The 17409-nt window shown below is 38.0% G+C and overlaps 1 protein-coding gene across 1 annotated transcript in view; it reads left to right on the forward strand.

Annotated features, from left to right (window-relative positions):
* The first annotated feature begins 928 nt into the window (after positions 1-928).
* Positions 929-17409, forward strand: part of LOC131841628 (beta-1,4-galactosyltransferase galt-1-like) — a 34522-nt gene continuing 18041 nt past the window's right edge. Inside the window, exon 1 of the mRNA XM_059189953.1 lies at positions 929-1128. The gene's annotated coding sequence lies outside the window, so the exon portion shown is untranslated. The remainder of the gene's footprint in view (positions 1129-17409) is intronic.

Here is a 17409-nt window from a genome sequence, read left to right on the forward strand (position 1 = left end):
TTGAAAAACTAGCCAAGAATCTCCAATTTTCATTACACCATCAAGATCCTCTTCTCACAAAAAGGCGCTAACGAGAGCATATAGGGAAACACGTAAAGATTTACTCTAATGTGACATCAAACGAAATTATGAAAACTTACTTATTTTGGTGATTTTATAAAAGCACTCGCACGCTCACTGGAGACAATGCTTCAGTTGTCTCTTCGTCTGCGTCCGCCCGGCCGTCCGGCCGCCCGGCCGCCCGGCCGCCCGGCCGCCCGGCCGGCAGACAAAAGCGGGGACGTAATAATTATCTAACGGTGTTGACTTTCGCCAGCGCATCAGTTCGCAGTTCGCACTTACTGCATGCCTAACTTTTTGATTGGCTGTCCGGTCAAAATGTACGGTGTCCGGCTTTTGGTAGGGCTTTTATCATTGTTTAACTTGAAGAGAATAATTATGTTTTGTTCTATTTTGTTCGCTTTTTGAAGTAACAACAGGTGTTTAAGACTTATTTCTGCGAATTGCTTTTTATAAGAACTTAACGAGAGTTTATGGTAATAAAAAAAAAAGCTTGATTTTACATACAGTTTTTGTTGTAGATTTGACGTATAAGAGTCTGTACATACTACATGAATGGAGACATTTTTTTTTAATTTCATACCTATGATACTGATACACAAAATTATCAGTACTGTAAGGTCATCCGGCCTTTTTACTCAATTGTCAAGGCTAAAATTTTTTTGCTCTGTCCGGCTGTTAGGTTTGATATGACAACCCTGTGCGGGCTGGAGACAGCGAGGAGCTAGATCGGCTGATCGCTGATCGGTGATCGGTGATCGGCTCTGCATGCGGATGCGCCGGCGCAGGCGGGTGGTGCGGCGGCCGTGCGAGGGTCGGGAGGGGGGCGGTCAAGGCCGCAGGCGCAGGCGGCGGGCGGCGCGGGCGCTCCCCTCCGGCGCCCTACCGTCAGTCGGTCCCGCGATTTCCTCACGATCGCTCGTGTACAGTCGGTCTCAGTCAGTGGTGTCAGTGTGTGGTGTACAGTTAGCCGGCGTCTCAGCAGGTCGTCGACCGCGCGAGTATGAGCTCTCGCCCGCCTCGCCAGCCGCCGCACTCCCGACCCCCGCTCTAGCTTCCACGAACAAGGTGAGCATCGAACCCCCACCCCCTCACGGCGCATCCCCTTCTCATCTCAGAGATGGTCGCTCGTCGGCCGTCGGCTCTAGCTCTCTGAGGGAAAGTTACGTTTAAAATTTAATATGGTTATCACTATGAGACACAACTTTGTGTTTAATATATATATATGTATCTAATGTTTATTTACGGATGTAATAATAGTGGCTACATATATTATAGAACACGTAATCCATCCCGACCACGAGATACACACTAACCCGCATTCAGATCAAGCTTACCTAACTATTTATGTATAGACTTTTCAATACTTTGGTCTAAAATGAAAACGTTTTGCGTATTTGTTAACGAAGATTAACGTTTGTGACTACATAGGTATGTAAATGATATATCTGTACATATAAATAAAATTGGAGTGTCTGTTTGTAATATTGAAATAACCGTTTTTTACCACATGCCTACGAATATAGATACGCTAGATACACCTAAAGTATATACACCAAAATAACATTTTTACAATTTTTGTCTGTCTGTCTGTTCCGGCTAATCTCTGAAATGGCTGGACCGATTTTGACGGGACTTATATTGGCAGGTAGCAAATGTAATAAGGAGTAACTTAGGCTACTTTTATTTATAATTTAGTAAAATAAAGTTAAATTCCACGCGGACGAAGTCGCGGGAACGGCTAGTCTCTAATTAATATGTCATTTGATAAACAACATTAATACTTTTATAAGTTATTTACATCAATACTATATCGTGATATAGATATATGTAAGTACAGATAATGCAACTTACAAGTTCCTAATTATATTGTATGTAGACTAGCTGTAACCGCGACTTCGTCTGCGTGGAATTTAACTTTATTTTACTAAAATAAAAGTAGCCTAAGTTACTCCTTATTACATCAGCTACCTACAAAAAAAAACCCGTGAAAATCGGTCCAGCTATTTCAGAGATTAGCCGGAACAAACAGACAGACAAAAAATTGTTCTTTTGGTGTATGTACCGTATTTATATTCATATGCATGTAGTAAAAAACTGTTATTTCAATATTACAAACAGACACTCCAATTTTATTTATATGTATAGAAAATCCGATTAATACGTACTGTATTTTAAATGATACATAAATACTTATGATACATAAATACTTAATACGATACTTGAAGTATACGTGACTGATACACGTCGCGTATAAAATCTGCTGCGGAGGTGTCCATTATAGAGTTTTGAGGATGTCGCAGTGATATACGCGAGAAGAAATTGTTATCTATTGCCGACAAACAGTTATCTAGAGAATGTGAGTGTAAGTTGTAAGTGTCCTCAAGATAATGTCATACACGCCACATACTACACGTTGGAGAGCAAATATACAATAAGCACAAGTGTATATATACATACATACATATATATACCCACACTCGCTGTCTTTTGCGAATCAACAGATATGCCTACATATGTACAGGATGCGCCCGGTTATAGAATGATGCGATCTTTGTTATTCTTATTGTCCATTATTATTAAGTATTATTATTAATAGTAAGTTATTATTATTATTAGAGACTAGCCGATCCCGCGACTTTGCCGCGTGTAATTTAACTTTATTTTTCCAAAATAAAAGTAGCCTAAGTTACTCCATATTACATCAGCTACCTGCCAAAAAAATTCCCGTCAAAATCGGTCCAGCCATTTCAGAGATTAGCCGGAACTAACAGACAGACAGACAAAAATTGTAAAAAAGGTATTTTGGTGTGTGTATCGTATTTATATTCATATGCATGTAGTTAAAAACGATTATTTCAATATTACAAACAGACACTCCAATTCTATTTATATGTATAGACTGGCGCCCACTCGTTTATAGTGGGACATCAAATATTTATCAAATAGTAAATTAATTTATAAAATTTGTGTGGAGTGATTCCTTCAAAAACATGTACATTCTTTCCACTGTTATTGTAATTCTTTCTTATGTTAACACAATTTCTTCAAGTTACTAACAATTCCCATCACCCCCTCTTGGAACTATCTGGTAGCAGACTATCAATTGGCACTGAATATTGACACCTGCCGACAATACAAGTGTTTAGAATATCTTCAAGTATTTACAAATATAGTCAGGTTTAATTCTAGAAAATCTCCTAAACTAAATAACAAGGCTGAACATGTGCTTGAATTTAAATTCACAAAGAATTTCATGTAGTAGTGAAATAAAACTAGAGCAGCGCGGGATAATCATATTGAATTACACGCAACTAATGTAAAGTCCGCGCCGCGCCGGTGAATTAAGAAAACATGTTTTTTTCATTCACGGTAAGGCCAATTTGAGTTTATAAATATAGTTTTGCGAATTCAGTTGCACGTTACACTCATCCACATGCTGGTTGTTTATGGGGTGCTCATTTTACTAAATTGGCGAGTCGACTTAGTTCTGCCGCTTATGCGGTAAGAAGAATTAAACAATTAACAGACGTGGCAATGGCTAAACTTGTCTACTTTAGCTATTTCGTTTAGTAATGAGTGCGTAGCGATTTCTATGTTGATTATCGCATGCCTCTTACTTGTTATACTGTAATTATTATAGAAAGAAAACATCTAATCAAAAGAGCAACACACAAGTTTCATGCTCATTCTTCTTGTGATAAATCTGCGTTCCGAATGAGTGGTAGAATCAAAATAGGACTATTCAAAAGTGCTTGTAATGAGTTTATTTGAATAAAGATTATTTCTATTTCTATGAATTTATGACTAACAGAAATGGAAAATGTGTAAAGAAAGAGTGGCACGTCTCGATCTAAACTCTCCTGTGAGTGCAACGACAATAAATCACACTTGGTAAGAATGCGTAGATAGCGCAAAAATGAAATCCAATACTTTTAATGACATACCACCGCATAATACCGTAAACACTATTCTTTATTATGAACATTGTCGTCAAGTTAATACAGATTTTGCTTTTTAGAAAGCAGTTGTGCTGAATGAGGTCGTGTAAACAGTTTTCGATGATGTGGAGGCATGTGTTGAGCCCGCGTGAGATGCGCGCCGCGGTGCTGTCGTAACGCTAATCAAATTGTTTGCGCAACTCAACCAACGGAGACAATCCATTCGCAAATTGCAGCCCTGAATAAGTATTCCGACTAACAATGGCCGCCACCAACGCAATTCATAACAGCATCGATACGTCTCACGAAGCTCTATGATCAGCTACAATTTAAGATGAGCACGGCACATGAATATCCTACATAACAGACAGGATTTGACCGTAATAGCATCCACATGTACCATCGTAACGTAATAACAGGTCTATAACGAGTACTTACTGAATGTTTGTGGAATGAACTACCTGCCGAGGTTTTGTCACGAGATTACAGCATGGGGTTTTTCAAGAAGGGTATATTAAGGTTTCTTAGAGTTGGCAACGCGCGTGACACCCTTGGTGCTTGGTGGTTTTATGCTACGTTTACATTCAGCCGATTCCCCTGCCACTCGCGCTGCTGGAAATATTGCGACAACTGAGCGAGAGGGCTGAATGTAAAAACACGCTGCCACTCGCGCTGCCAGTCCTTTGACTCGCGCACGAAAAACCGACAATCGAGGGAGCGCCGGGCAGCGCGAGTGGCAGCGCCAATGGCATGGGAAGTGTTTACACTCTCGCGCAGCTCACTTCCGTATTCACTTCACTGCCCACTCGGGCTGAGTGTAAATTGGGCATTACGTTTACCACATGATGGGCCGTAAGCTTGTTTGCCACCTATGTGGTATAAAAAAAAATGATCTTTGTGCAATTTTAGTGATTTAGCAATGAGATGGAAATGTAAAATCAAAGAGAAATGGTGCCTCAGCAAAGAGTACGCATCATACTTCTGTCGTGGATTTAATTGGATTTTTAATTATCTATGATTGGTGAATCTTTGGAAATTTTTAGTCTCTAAAAGCTGTCTATATGCGGTAGCATAACATGTACTGCTACACTCTCTTGAGGCTTTAAAGAAAAAAAAAAAAAGAGTTCTCGATCTATACCGAACTGGACGTTGAAAAAATAAAATTATAATATATATAAGCGGCTAAAATTCACATGAATAAATGATTTTTGAATTTTGTATGTAATATATGTTCACGTACATATGTATGTGTTCGCGAAATCTATTGACGACTGGGCGCAAATAAAGTTAACGGCGTGATGTTGGCAACAAACGGCTTCACTTCGACACAATTCTAATAAACGCAACATCACAGTTTGTAAATATAAAAATAAACGATACCCAGAGGAAAGGAAGGGACATTTCAAACAGTATGTATTTAGTTATAGGAGCCACCAGAATATCAGCGCTGCAGACTTATCTGTAGCTTCATGCTGAGTTGGTTGCCTCTTCATAATTGCAACGCATAAAGCCACCTCCATTTTTAATTTGCAAACTTTATTTCTATTTATAAAACGTACCTCACGTATGCTGTGTTTGTAATTGTTCAATAAGGCATTTATCTATCTATCTAATTATCTGCCGAATTCTAAAGTAGATGTCAAGGTTAATCTATAAACGACACTAATTCAACTAAGCATAGACTTGAGGGGTTTTTTTTTGTATGATAATGGAATGGTGCACCCGCCTGCGCTAACAGTTTACGCTGGCGGGGCACCAGTGGAGGATGATAAGATGAGCATGACATCAGGTCAGTTAGCCCATCGTGACAAATTCACCAAGAATTTATCACGATGGTTTCCAGGGGGAGATCGACCTAACATGGCACATTGCTAGCAATGGAAGTTACTAATTCCCATTACTAACAATCCCCGTCCCCCCAGACTCGAGGGGTTGTATCTGTCAAGAAATGAAAGACACGCAGACTCAAATCACAGCGGCAATCAAATTTATGCAACTGCATACTACGTGTACGTGTGGCTGTCGATGTCGTAGCACGACGCGACGCGACGGTGGCGGTGTATTGCAGTTTTATTGCAACCAATACATTCACAAATAAAATAATGCCCACGTACATTTTAATTGTGAATTACGAAACGATTATCGTAAGCAGTTTTGTTAATTCAATTGTGATAAACATTATTGCAAATAATTTATTTATTTATACTCTTTGAATGAGTAGTCATGCTCACTAAAATGTCCAGACATGTGGCGGCGTGGTGGGCCGGGTCATTGGGCTCCCTAAAATATGGTCGAGCACAGTGATGACTGGCTCATACGTCACACACGTGAACGAGTGCTGCTTGTAGGGACTGGTCTGCTCTTATCACTACGACTGATTTAATCTTATTGTATATTTATATTTGACCCTAATAACTTAGTGCTGGTTGGTAGTTTGTATTCACACGTTTGGTAGTTTGTATTCGACTTGTAAAATTACAAGGATTGTTTAAAAGAGCAACAAGTTTCTTGCTTATTCTTCTTCTGATGAGAAAGCTTTCCAAATGAGCGGTAGATTTAAAAAAAAATTGTTGACTATTCAAAAGTGCACCAATTACAGAACAAAAAGCAATTAAAAGCATTGACTGGTACAAAAGGCGATCTTCTCGCTAAGCAATCTCTTCCAGACTACCTTTTGGGTGGATAGAGAAATAAATATATGAACAATGATGTTTTCAATCAGTTGTGTATAGCCTCAACTAATGCGTGAGCAGGCAGTAGACAATGCTGTATCTCGAGCCTTTATCTACACAAGGCTACTCAAGTCCTTCCTTCTAGCTTTAAAAATGATGATTCTTCCATAGAACGTTTCATCTCCCCTTTCAACCCTTTCTTCGCATCAAAAAGTAGCCTATGTCCTTTCTCAGAGTCTAGACTATCTGTATACCAAATTTTATTTAAATCGCTGCAGTAGTTTTGGCGTGAAAGCGAGACAGACCGACAGAGTTATAATATTAGTAAGGATTATAAATATTTGAATAGCCTTGTGTACGAAGGGCCTACTTGGTATCCAGTAAGGCGACGCGCGCGCAGGACGCGGCCGGATACTTGCGTTTGCGCATATCAAGGGACCGGAGTACGGGCGAGCTGAGGGGCGTTCATTGTGTCGGTTATCTCACATCTACCTACCTGTGAAACGTAATAAGCCCAACCGTAAATACTCCACCAAATCGGTAATTCCTTGAAAGAGATAGCGCTTTTGTTTACTTGATTATTGATCGCCCCATCAGTTGCGTTTTTTGAGAAATAAATTAATGGAAAATTTGTTCAATTTCATAATTTAATAATAATAATCTCAGGACAATTCACACAGCGTCATCTAGTACAAAGTTAAGCTAGCTGCAGCTTGTGTTATGGCTACTAGGTAACTGATACAAATACATAGATTTTTTTTTGTAAATATTAACATATTATATATGGAAAACACTCAGACCAATATAAACAATCATACTCATGAATATAAATGTTTGTGCCGTGTGAGGAAACGAACCCGCGACCATCAGAAATAAGGCCGTCAATACCTAATGACTTTCAGTTGGCTGTGCCCTCTAAGAATTTTATAATTTGGTAGTGTTTTAAATTAATAATACAAGGAAAAATCCAGAGTTGCCGAAGACCAGGCAGACGCCGTACTTCGTGGTTAAAACAACCTCAAGCAGTGGTTTTCGTTGAGCACCAGGTCCCTTTTCAGGACCGCCGCGGACAAAGAACAGATCACCATAATGATCTCCAACCCCCGATAGGAGGCGGCACCTAAAGAAACCTTTTAAAATTAGCCTAGAAGCCTTTACAATACTAATGAATATTTCAATGAATATTTACAGTTATGTATATTAGGTTTAATACAGACATTATAATAATTGACTTTTAATAGGAACGTTTCAGTTTTTAATGAGATTTTGTAATTTACATTTATTATATATTGTACAGGAGACATTTTTGACTTTTGAATTATAATATTATGAAGTCCTGTTGTATATAAACATATATATAACTAGCTGTAGCTTAAAATAAAAAAAAATTAGGGGTGGACTACCCTTAACATTTAGGGGGATGAAAAATAGATGTTGGCCGATTGTCAGACCTACTCAATATACAAAATTTCATGAGAATCGGTCAAGCCGTTTCGGAGGAGTATGGGAACGAAAACTGTGACACGAGAATTTTATATATAAAATATATACATATATGTTATGTCATATTGCCGGGCCCTTTCAGGGCTTCACAAAAATAAATTGTAAAAACTCCACCACACTGTGTATGCATGTGATTTATATTTTTGTGACACTGCAATAAATAAATAAATAAATAAATAATGTTGCCTGTTTGTGTTCCGACTACATTATGTGCACAACGTATAAATGATTGGTTGGCGAGGCGAGCAAGTAAAGCCTCGAGGTAGATGCTTTATTCTAGAGACTAGCACATAGATTGGTATATATTATTTCACAGACACAAATCGGTTTTAATTATTCTTATGTCGGAAGTACTTAATTTCACCAATTGCAAAAGAATCATCAAAATGAGTTCAGTTCTGACGAAGATGGATAGATGTATTTTTTTTCACACTACTCTAATGCCGTTGGCTGCAGCTGGCCTTTACAGCTTCACCGGACGATAGGAGGCGAGTGCAGACGACACTCCAAAGCAAAGGAAGGACTTATGGAGCGGCTGAAGGCCAACTCCCGCCTGACGGATACGACTTTAGTTTGAGGGCACCGCTATGGGTTCGAACCCCGGCTCAGCCCGTCGTAATATCGATCCCCGCTTGAATTGTACAGGGGATAGATGTAGCGATAAGTCTAGTTGGTAAGAAACTAAAGTAGGAATCTACTTTACTATGGCCCTATAGACTATTGTTTTGTAGGGTTTATATGTTGGTCATTGAACTGAGTGGTGGTGATGTGGTGAAGTGGGTACCGGGATCTGCGCTGCTTGGTCGCGTCGCTGTCGTCCCAAGTAGGCCGCCCGCCGGACCGGTCCGCTCCACTCCACCCACTCGCCATCGGCTCTAGTGGCCACTAGAAATTCTCTATAACTGTTATTTACATTTGTAATATAAGCAGCACCTACGTCTATTTATACACTAGTTGATTTTGATTAGATAATGTATAAAACCTTCCTAATTAATTGAAATAACAATACGGATATTTTTATCTATTAATTTATATAAAAATTTTAATCTATTAAATCTTTATTTATTAAATGATATACAATTTTATAATCTATAATGTTATACTACTTAGTGAACAAATAACAAACACAAAACTTATTTCTTATGCCGACGACCACCTCCAGATGCGCTGACAATCATTAATACGACTAGCAACGCCAGTGAATGTAGGGTAAAATAAATAACTTACCGATCTTATATACATTTAGTAACACATAAGACACTACAACAGAAATATAATGTAGAAAAAGATATATGTCAATAATTTTATATAAAGATATATGGTTCAGAATAAGAAACAGCTACAAAAAGAGGTCTATCGCCAACAATCATGTAACACGAGTCACGACAATAGATGATGATGCACTCGATGGTAAATAATAACTCAATCAAAAGACGCTTTCCGTAATAACAGCAAAACTACAAATTATATTGCGGTTGACAACATGATCTGAAGTAATATAGAAAACAGAGAAGTCATGGTAACAAAGACAAAAACTTCTATAAATTGTAATCAAAGGTCATTTGACCCTGTACATTTAAGTTTCAAAATCAGCCACGGTCTGTACGCTCCTATCTGTGTGTGTTTGTATTTTGTTCTCTATTTTAATGAAATAATATACCTATACCGAGGCTCATAACCAAGGCATTTCAAATTTCTCTTACACCTAAAGATAAATTTGAATATATTTAAGATAACATTATGTCGTTTCAATTCATCTGTTGGGCCGCAGCGTGCGGCAGAGTGCTCAGTAGCATTGAGTCGATTGCGCAGTTGCGAGCCGTCGCGGTCGTGTCTATCGCCGACAGAGTCGTGAGCAAAATCTAGACCAGAATGTGACATGATTGCATTAGACAATTGGCAACTGCCCTCACACAGCCAGTTCATATCAGTATCGGTGTCAGTTCAGTTCATACTATCGAAAATGATAATTTCGATAAACTAATAATTACACACAGCAACGGACACCATGGATCCCAAGCGAGTAGATGTAGCTACTCTGCTTTTGTTGATATGATATAGATCAATCCCATAGCTTTGCGTTGACGTTGGCCATCCAGAAATAAGTAATGCAGTACACCTAATACTATAAGTAATATATCTGCTAAAGGAATTTTTAAGACTTGATTGCTTATTTCACATGACTTAAGATTTAGACGAGTTAATAACTCTTCTTGATGTCGGTTAGGATATAAATAGGCTTGCAGACGACGTTATCACTAAAATAACCTGATAAGGATCACATACAGTACTGTGTGAACTGTGCAAAACATACCGTTACTATATATGTAGATATACCCCTTGAAGTTGATGATAACGGAGTGCGGCCTCGAGGGTGGGTACTCCCTCGTACTCGTATGCTTGTATGCAAGCGTTTCTCACCGGAGCGTTCCACTGGTCGCGTGAGCGCTCTACTCATCGGATCTAATTGAATGCTACACATAACTGTAGATGCCGCCTCGGTATTAGAGAAAATACGGTCGGCCAGCCCGAGTAGGTCACCGGAGACTAAAAAACAAACTTCAATCACCGCGGGTACTGTGATCCGCTCAAATTAGATACTCTATTATCGCGCTCCGTTACGGTAAACTGTTTGATAACCAAGCGGGATTAATATACAGCAACGTATGACATGAGATAGTGAATGCCGAGTCTCAAACGGCGAGTCAGCTTTCTCTCTACGGGTTTCTCGTTTTAACCCTTTGACATATCGAAAGGGGCCTGTGTCCTCTACACCGAGGTCGTGTTTATACAGTCTAGTCCTCCACGGAGGGAGGGGATTGTTGGTAATAAGAAGTATTGGTCCTGCGTCTAGCTGTGATACCGGTTCCCAGTTAATTATCGTGATCAATTCTGAGTTGCCACGATTGGCTAAGTGCCTCAGTTCATCTTTTCTCTCCGTTGTTGACAATTGCTGCACTTCCAACGCCGGTGATGTAATAGAAAAAAGTTGTCCAGTGACGTAGGCGGTGGACCATCAAATAATAAACTGGACGTGCCCTGACTTTGTTTATCTTTACAGTCTCCGTTGTTTACAATTGCTGCACTTCCAACGCTGATGTAATAGAAAAAAGTTGTCCAGTGACGTAGGCGGTGGACAATCAAATAATAAACTGGACGAATGATTCAAGGTTCAGATTATGTAGAGCAGATGTAGGTACAGTGCGTGACGTCAACGTTGAACTCTGGTGAATGTAACGTGACTCACTGCACATGTCGTAGGCTGGACATAACCGACGCTTGTAGACACATTATGTTTATAATTCTAGTATGAACTACGTAGTTTCCTTATAGATATATTTATTTACTCATGTAAGCTTTATTAACGTGCAATGAAATATTAAAGGATATAAGTATTCTATATACATATCAGTTGACCTGCTGCCTGTAATAGCAAACAAATTTGGATTGATCAGAAATAGCAATGTATGGGGGCCGCGATGGATATTATATTATACTAGCTGTGCCTATGGTTTCATGCGCGTGAAATTTATAGCCTACTAGCTTTTGTCCGCGGCTTCGCTCGCGTTAACTTATCCCCTTAGGGGTGGAATTTATCAAAATCCTTTCTTAGGCTTTATGCATGCAAAGTCTCAGCCCGATCGATTTAAAATTGACAACGTTTCATACAAACTTTCATCCCCTATTTTATCCCTTTGGGGGTAGAATTAATCAAAATCCTTTCATTAGCGGATGCCTACGTCATACATCTACCTGCATGCCAAATTTCAGCCCGATCCGTCCAGTGGTTTGGGCTGTGCGTTGATAGATCACTATACCAGTCACCTTTGGGTTATACATATTTAGATATGTTTTTCTGATGTTTCTGATAGCTATATTACTATAAAGTTTCATCAAAATCCATTGAGTAGTTTTAAAGATTTAAGCATACATTGGGACGGACAGACAGCGACAGCGACTTTGTTTTATACTATGTAATGATAATAAGGTATAGTCATTTCTAAGGTCAAATGTTATATCGTTTTACATTAAATGAATGAGCGGTATATTAAAAAAATATGTGACTATTCAAAAGTGCTTAAATTAAGTTTATTGGAATTAAGGATTTTCTATTCTATTCTATTCTATTCTATTCTATTCTATTCGTACTTGTTCCATGTTTACGTTCGCTAATTAATATCATAATCGGTCGCTATCTCGAATCGCTTCACGGTGAATGCTTGGTTACAACTACTTACATATTACTACTTACTGTTATTTCTTCTTTTAATGTGTACACTCCTGTGTTGTTTTCTTATTTAAGTCATTATTCACGGTCTCGATGGTTCAGCTGTTTTGCACACTGCCTTACTTTCCGATGATCGCGGATTCGATTCCCCCCGGTACATATTTGTGTTCCTGAGTATTGTTTGCATTGCTTTGGGGATTTTCTATGTATATTATATGTGTATAAAAAAATGTTTGAATATTCATAGCAGTTGACCTGTAATGCAAGCTTTGCTTAGCTTGGGACTTGATAGCTCTTGTGGGATGTCCAGGGTTTATGTTTATATGTTTTTCACGGCTTAAGCTGGTGATTAGTACCGAGGATGGGACATGCCAAGTTTCTCGTTACTTTATTTTGCTGGATGGTTTATTCTGTGGCATTTATTATTTTTTAAACTTAAAAAAAACTTTCCACTGACTATTATTATTATTAAAAGTGTTTTTGTGTTTCGTTGGACACACCGAAGCGTTCCCGAATCTTAGTCAGTGAATGTGAAGTTAAGACGTAACAGTTTGTGTGTAGCGTTACGTCGCCCATGGTAGCCGGTGGTAGCCGGTGGTAGCCGGTGGTGGACTTTCATCGGCACCAGTGTATGCACTTTCACGATATGAAACAACACACGGCTCTTATGTACGGACGTGGGCCGTAGTCTCGGTGCGTATTTACAATAAAATACCAAAAGATATATTGGAATTACCCTTAAATAACATGAAAACGTCTGTTAAATCATATTTACTGAGCAAAGCCTACTCACTAAACGATTACTTGAATGACGAGCGTGCATGGCAATAGTGGTTCATGCACGAGATTTTCATTTAATGTTAGACATAGACACCTATATAATTATAAATTGTAAATAAACTGGCTTTAGTTTCTTGCCAGTTTTTTTCAATTGGATCTATATGCTGAACTAGACAGTAGAGATAAAAATTATAATATAAAAAATTTGATATTCATGTAGTAAAAAACTGTTATTTCAATATTACAAACAGACACTCCAATTTTATTTATATGTGGAGATGTATAGATTTGATCCTAATAAATTAGTGTTAGTTGGTGGTTTGCATTCGCACGTTTTGAATTGGAAATGTAAAGTTACAATGATTATTTAAAAGAGCAACACACAAGTTTCTTGCTCGTTCTTCTTGTGATGAGACAGCTTTCCGAATGAGCGGTAGATTAAAAAAAATGTGATGACTATTCAAAAGTGCTTAAATTAAGTTTATTTGAATAAATGTTCTATTCTATTAAAATTATTAAATTATATTGTTATTGACAACAACCTGTGACGTTCATTGCTACTTATAATATCAATATTTTATTTTTGTTTTGTATCAAATAACTGTTAATAAAAGATTTATTCATTTATTCATTTATTCATTTATTTATTGCTATTACAAACAAAATTGGTCTTAATTTACTAAAAGTATAGAATCAAACATGAACCCTGGGCAGCAATCACATTAATAAATCTTATATAAACTACATAATTACATAATTAGATTTTTACATTATATATATGTATCGTCGATTAGTATAAAAAATCATCACTAAATTAAAAACAAACAGGCACAAACACAACTAACCTTTTTCCTTGAAAAATTCCTGTAGCGCATAATAACTCTTTGCGATTAAATATTTTTTTAGAGCTATTTTAAACTTTTTAGAATCATCCTCACCCTTTAAGTTAATTGGTATTTTATTGTAAATTTTTATTGACATTGCGTAAGGGCCAGAATGGAATAACTGTAGCTTCGAGAATGGTCTTGCTAATCTACATTGCGGTCGCAATGCCTGAGGGCGGGTATATTGTGGAAATAGGTGCATATTACATTTAACAAAATGGCACGCTTCTAATATGTACATTGACGGTAAAGTTAAAATTTTATATTTAATAAAGTATGGTTTGCAAATTTCTCTGTTATCTATGTTAGCAATTATTCTGAGACATCGTTTTTGCAATTTAAAAAGATTAATCACGTTTGTACTATTACCCCACATCAATATGCCGTACTGGAGCAAAGAGTGGGCATATGCATAATCTTATATACATATATATCAGAAGATATCTTTAGTTGGTGTGTGCATACAATGAATCTAGACAGCTTGATAGCTACACTCTGCACATGCGCTTTCCAATTCATATTCGAATCTACATTTACACCTAATAGTGAATATTGATTTGATTTTATAAAAGATAAACCACTTAGTATAGTTGTGTATCAAATAACTGGGTATCGTGAGGTCTGTGACGTTCAATGATGATATAAATAAATGACCGCGATGCAACAACACCGTACACCCGCCGGCGACACCTGCTGGACGAGATGGAGCGGGTGACGAGGTAGGGGGGGGGGGGGATATTTCTGTGCAACAAAAACTGTAGCGATGCTGCGGACGAGATGCATTCGCGGAGTACGCCGCGCCGCTCCTCCGCCTCCCCGCCCCTCCGTCCCTCGGGGGCCTTCTTGACGGCCGCAAAGCAAAACATCTCGCCGCTCGGCGCTATGTTCTCTAAAAATCTAGAGCACAGCCTCCCAATCCTCATAAACAGATTGAAAGATATTCCGGTCACTAAACTAAGTACATATATAAATAGGAAATAAATAATAATCTTATATACATATATATCTTAAATAATAATTTACTAAAATTGCTTCAATACAAGTACAATAGCATTGATTGCTACACTGGGCCGGGCCTGTCCTGTACGAACCAGAATACGAATTTATTTATTTGTTTTTATTTATTTTCAATCGTACAAATATTACAAAGTTAATTATACATTGGACCCCGCACTGGGCGAACCTGTATCGCGGGACTCCACAAAAGAATTGCCAAACAATTATGAACTATTATGAATTATCTTGTAAAAAATATTTAAGTCTAAAAGTACGGACGACTTGCTAAGCTAAATAATATATGGTGTGGCGAGTGAACAGTACAGCGTCTGTAGATATATTCTATGTGATGGGTGGTCTAATTGCGGACTCATGATCATAGCAAATTAGGTTAGACAACGCGAAGCTCTCAAAGTAATAAACTTTTTTGACAGCAATGTGTTTGCACAACTGACACACGAGTGCGTCTCAGAAACTAATGATCATATTATTACTAATATTACTAAATACCCACTGATTGTAATTGTAAATTTATTGCATAACTACTAACAAGGCTGATTTAACACAAAAATAATAATCTATACATATATATGAAATTAGAGTGTCTGTTTGTAATATTGAAATAACCGTTTTTTACTACATGCATATGAATATAAATACGGTACATACACCAAAATAACATTTTTTACAATTTTTTTCTTTCTGTCTGTCTGTTTGTTCTGGCTAATCTTTGAAATAGCTAGACCGATTTTACTACCGCGTGAAATTTACTTTTTTTCTAAAATAAAAAAAAGTCTAAAATAAAAATAGCCTAAGTTACTCCTTATTACATCAGCTACCTGCCAAAAAAAGTCCCGTCAAAATCGGTCCAGCCATTTCAGAGATTAGCCGGAATAAACAGACAGACACACAAAAATTATAAAAAATATTAATTTGGTGTATGTACCGTATTTATATTCATATGGATGAAAAACTGTTATTTCAATATTACATACTGAGACTCCAATTTTATTTATATGTATACATTATATAATACTATATGAGTATATTTTGATGCAGTACAAGTGTTACTGTTTTTTTTTCATTTGTAAAAGCATCACTCATTTGCGCACGTTGGGACCGCTTCAATACTCATCGTGTTCAGATTAGTTACGTAAGGAAACATCCTTTGATGTTCTCGCGAGTGTTGCACCACCCGCCTGATGAATACGTGACGTGCCGCCGACTGAACGGCCGCTGATTGATCCACTTGTACTCTACTCTACAATCACTGCTATAACGTCTCATGCAAATTTGACGACGAGCTGTTAAAATGAACTCTATGTGCAGGGTTGGCAACTTGTATTGACAAAAAAAAACGTATAAATAAACTGGTTTTGATAGGAAAAAAAACAAACTATTTTAATAATAGTAATAATAATAAATTAATAGTAATAATAATAATCTCAGGACATTTCACACAGCGCCATCTAGACCCAAGTTAAACCAGCTGAAGCTTGTGTTATGGGTACTAGATAACTGATACAAATACATAGATTTTTTTTCGTAAATACATACATATTATACATAGAAGACACCCAGACCGATACAATCAATCATACTCATGAATACAAATGTTTGTGTTACGAAGAATAGAACCCGCGAACATCGGACGTAAAGCGATGTGCTAGACCGCTAGACCGACGGAGGCCGCAGTCGTCATTTTTAAAATTTTATTGCTTTAAAAACATATAGTTTGTGTGCTTTTAGCGCATGCTAACAATTTTTATGTTATCTTTAAATTTTGCAAAGCTTGTTTGACAATCAACATTTAGATTCAAATAAATAAACAATTCGTTTTTATATAATAAAAAAAACGTCTGTGAGCTGTGACAAAAGTCACAACTCACAACTAACATCTAACATTCCGTTCATCATCATCGCAGCCCGGAAGACGTCCACTGCCAGACATAGGCCTCCCCCAAAGATCTCCACGACGATTCTGCGCTGCTCGCATCCAATGCCTTCCAGTGATCTTGATCACATCGTCGGTCCACCTTGCTGGAGGCCTTCCCACGCTGCGTCTTCCGGTCCGTGGTCGCCACTCGAGGACTTTATTGCCCCAACGACCATCTGTCCTACGAGCTATGTGCCCTGCCCATTGCCACTTCAGTGTCACAATTCTTCGGGCTATGTCGGTCACTCTGGTTCTTCTGCGGATCTCCTCATTTCTGATTGGACCATGCAGAGTAGCTCCGAGCATAGCCCTCTCCATCGCCCTCTGAGTGACTGAGCTTATTCATGAGGCCCATAGTTGGCGACAATGTCTCTGTGCTGTACGTCATCACTGGCAACACACATTGGTA

This window comes from Achroia grisella, unplaced genomic scaffold, assembly GCF_030625045.1.
Source record: "Achroia grisella isolate CSIRO2021 unplaced genomic scaffold, CSIRO_AGI_Agris_v1 utg1866, whole genome shotgun sequence".
Classification (NCBI taxonomy): Eukaryota; Metazoa; Arthropoda; class Insecta; order Lepidoptera; family Pyralidae; genus Achroia; species Achroia grisella.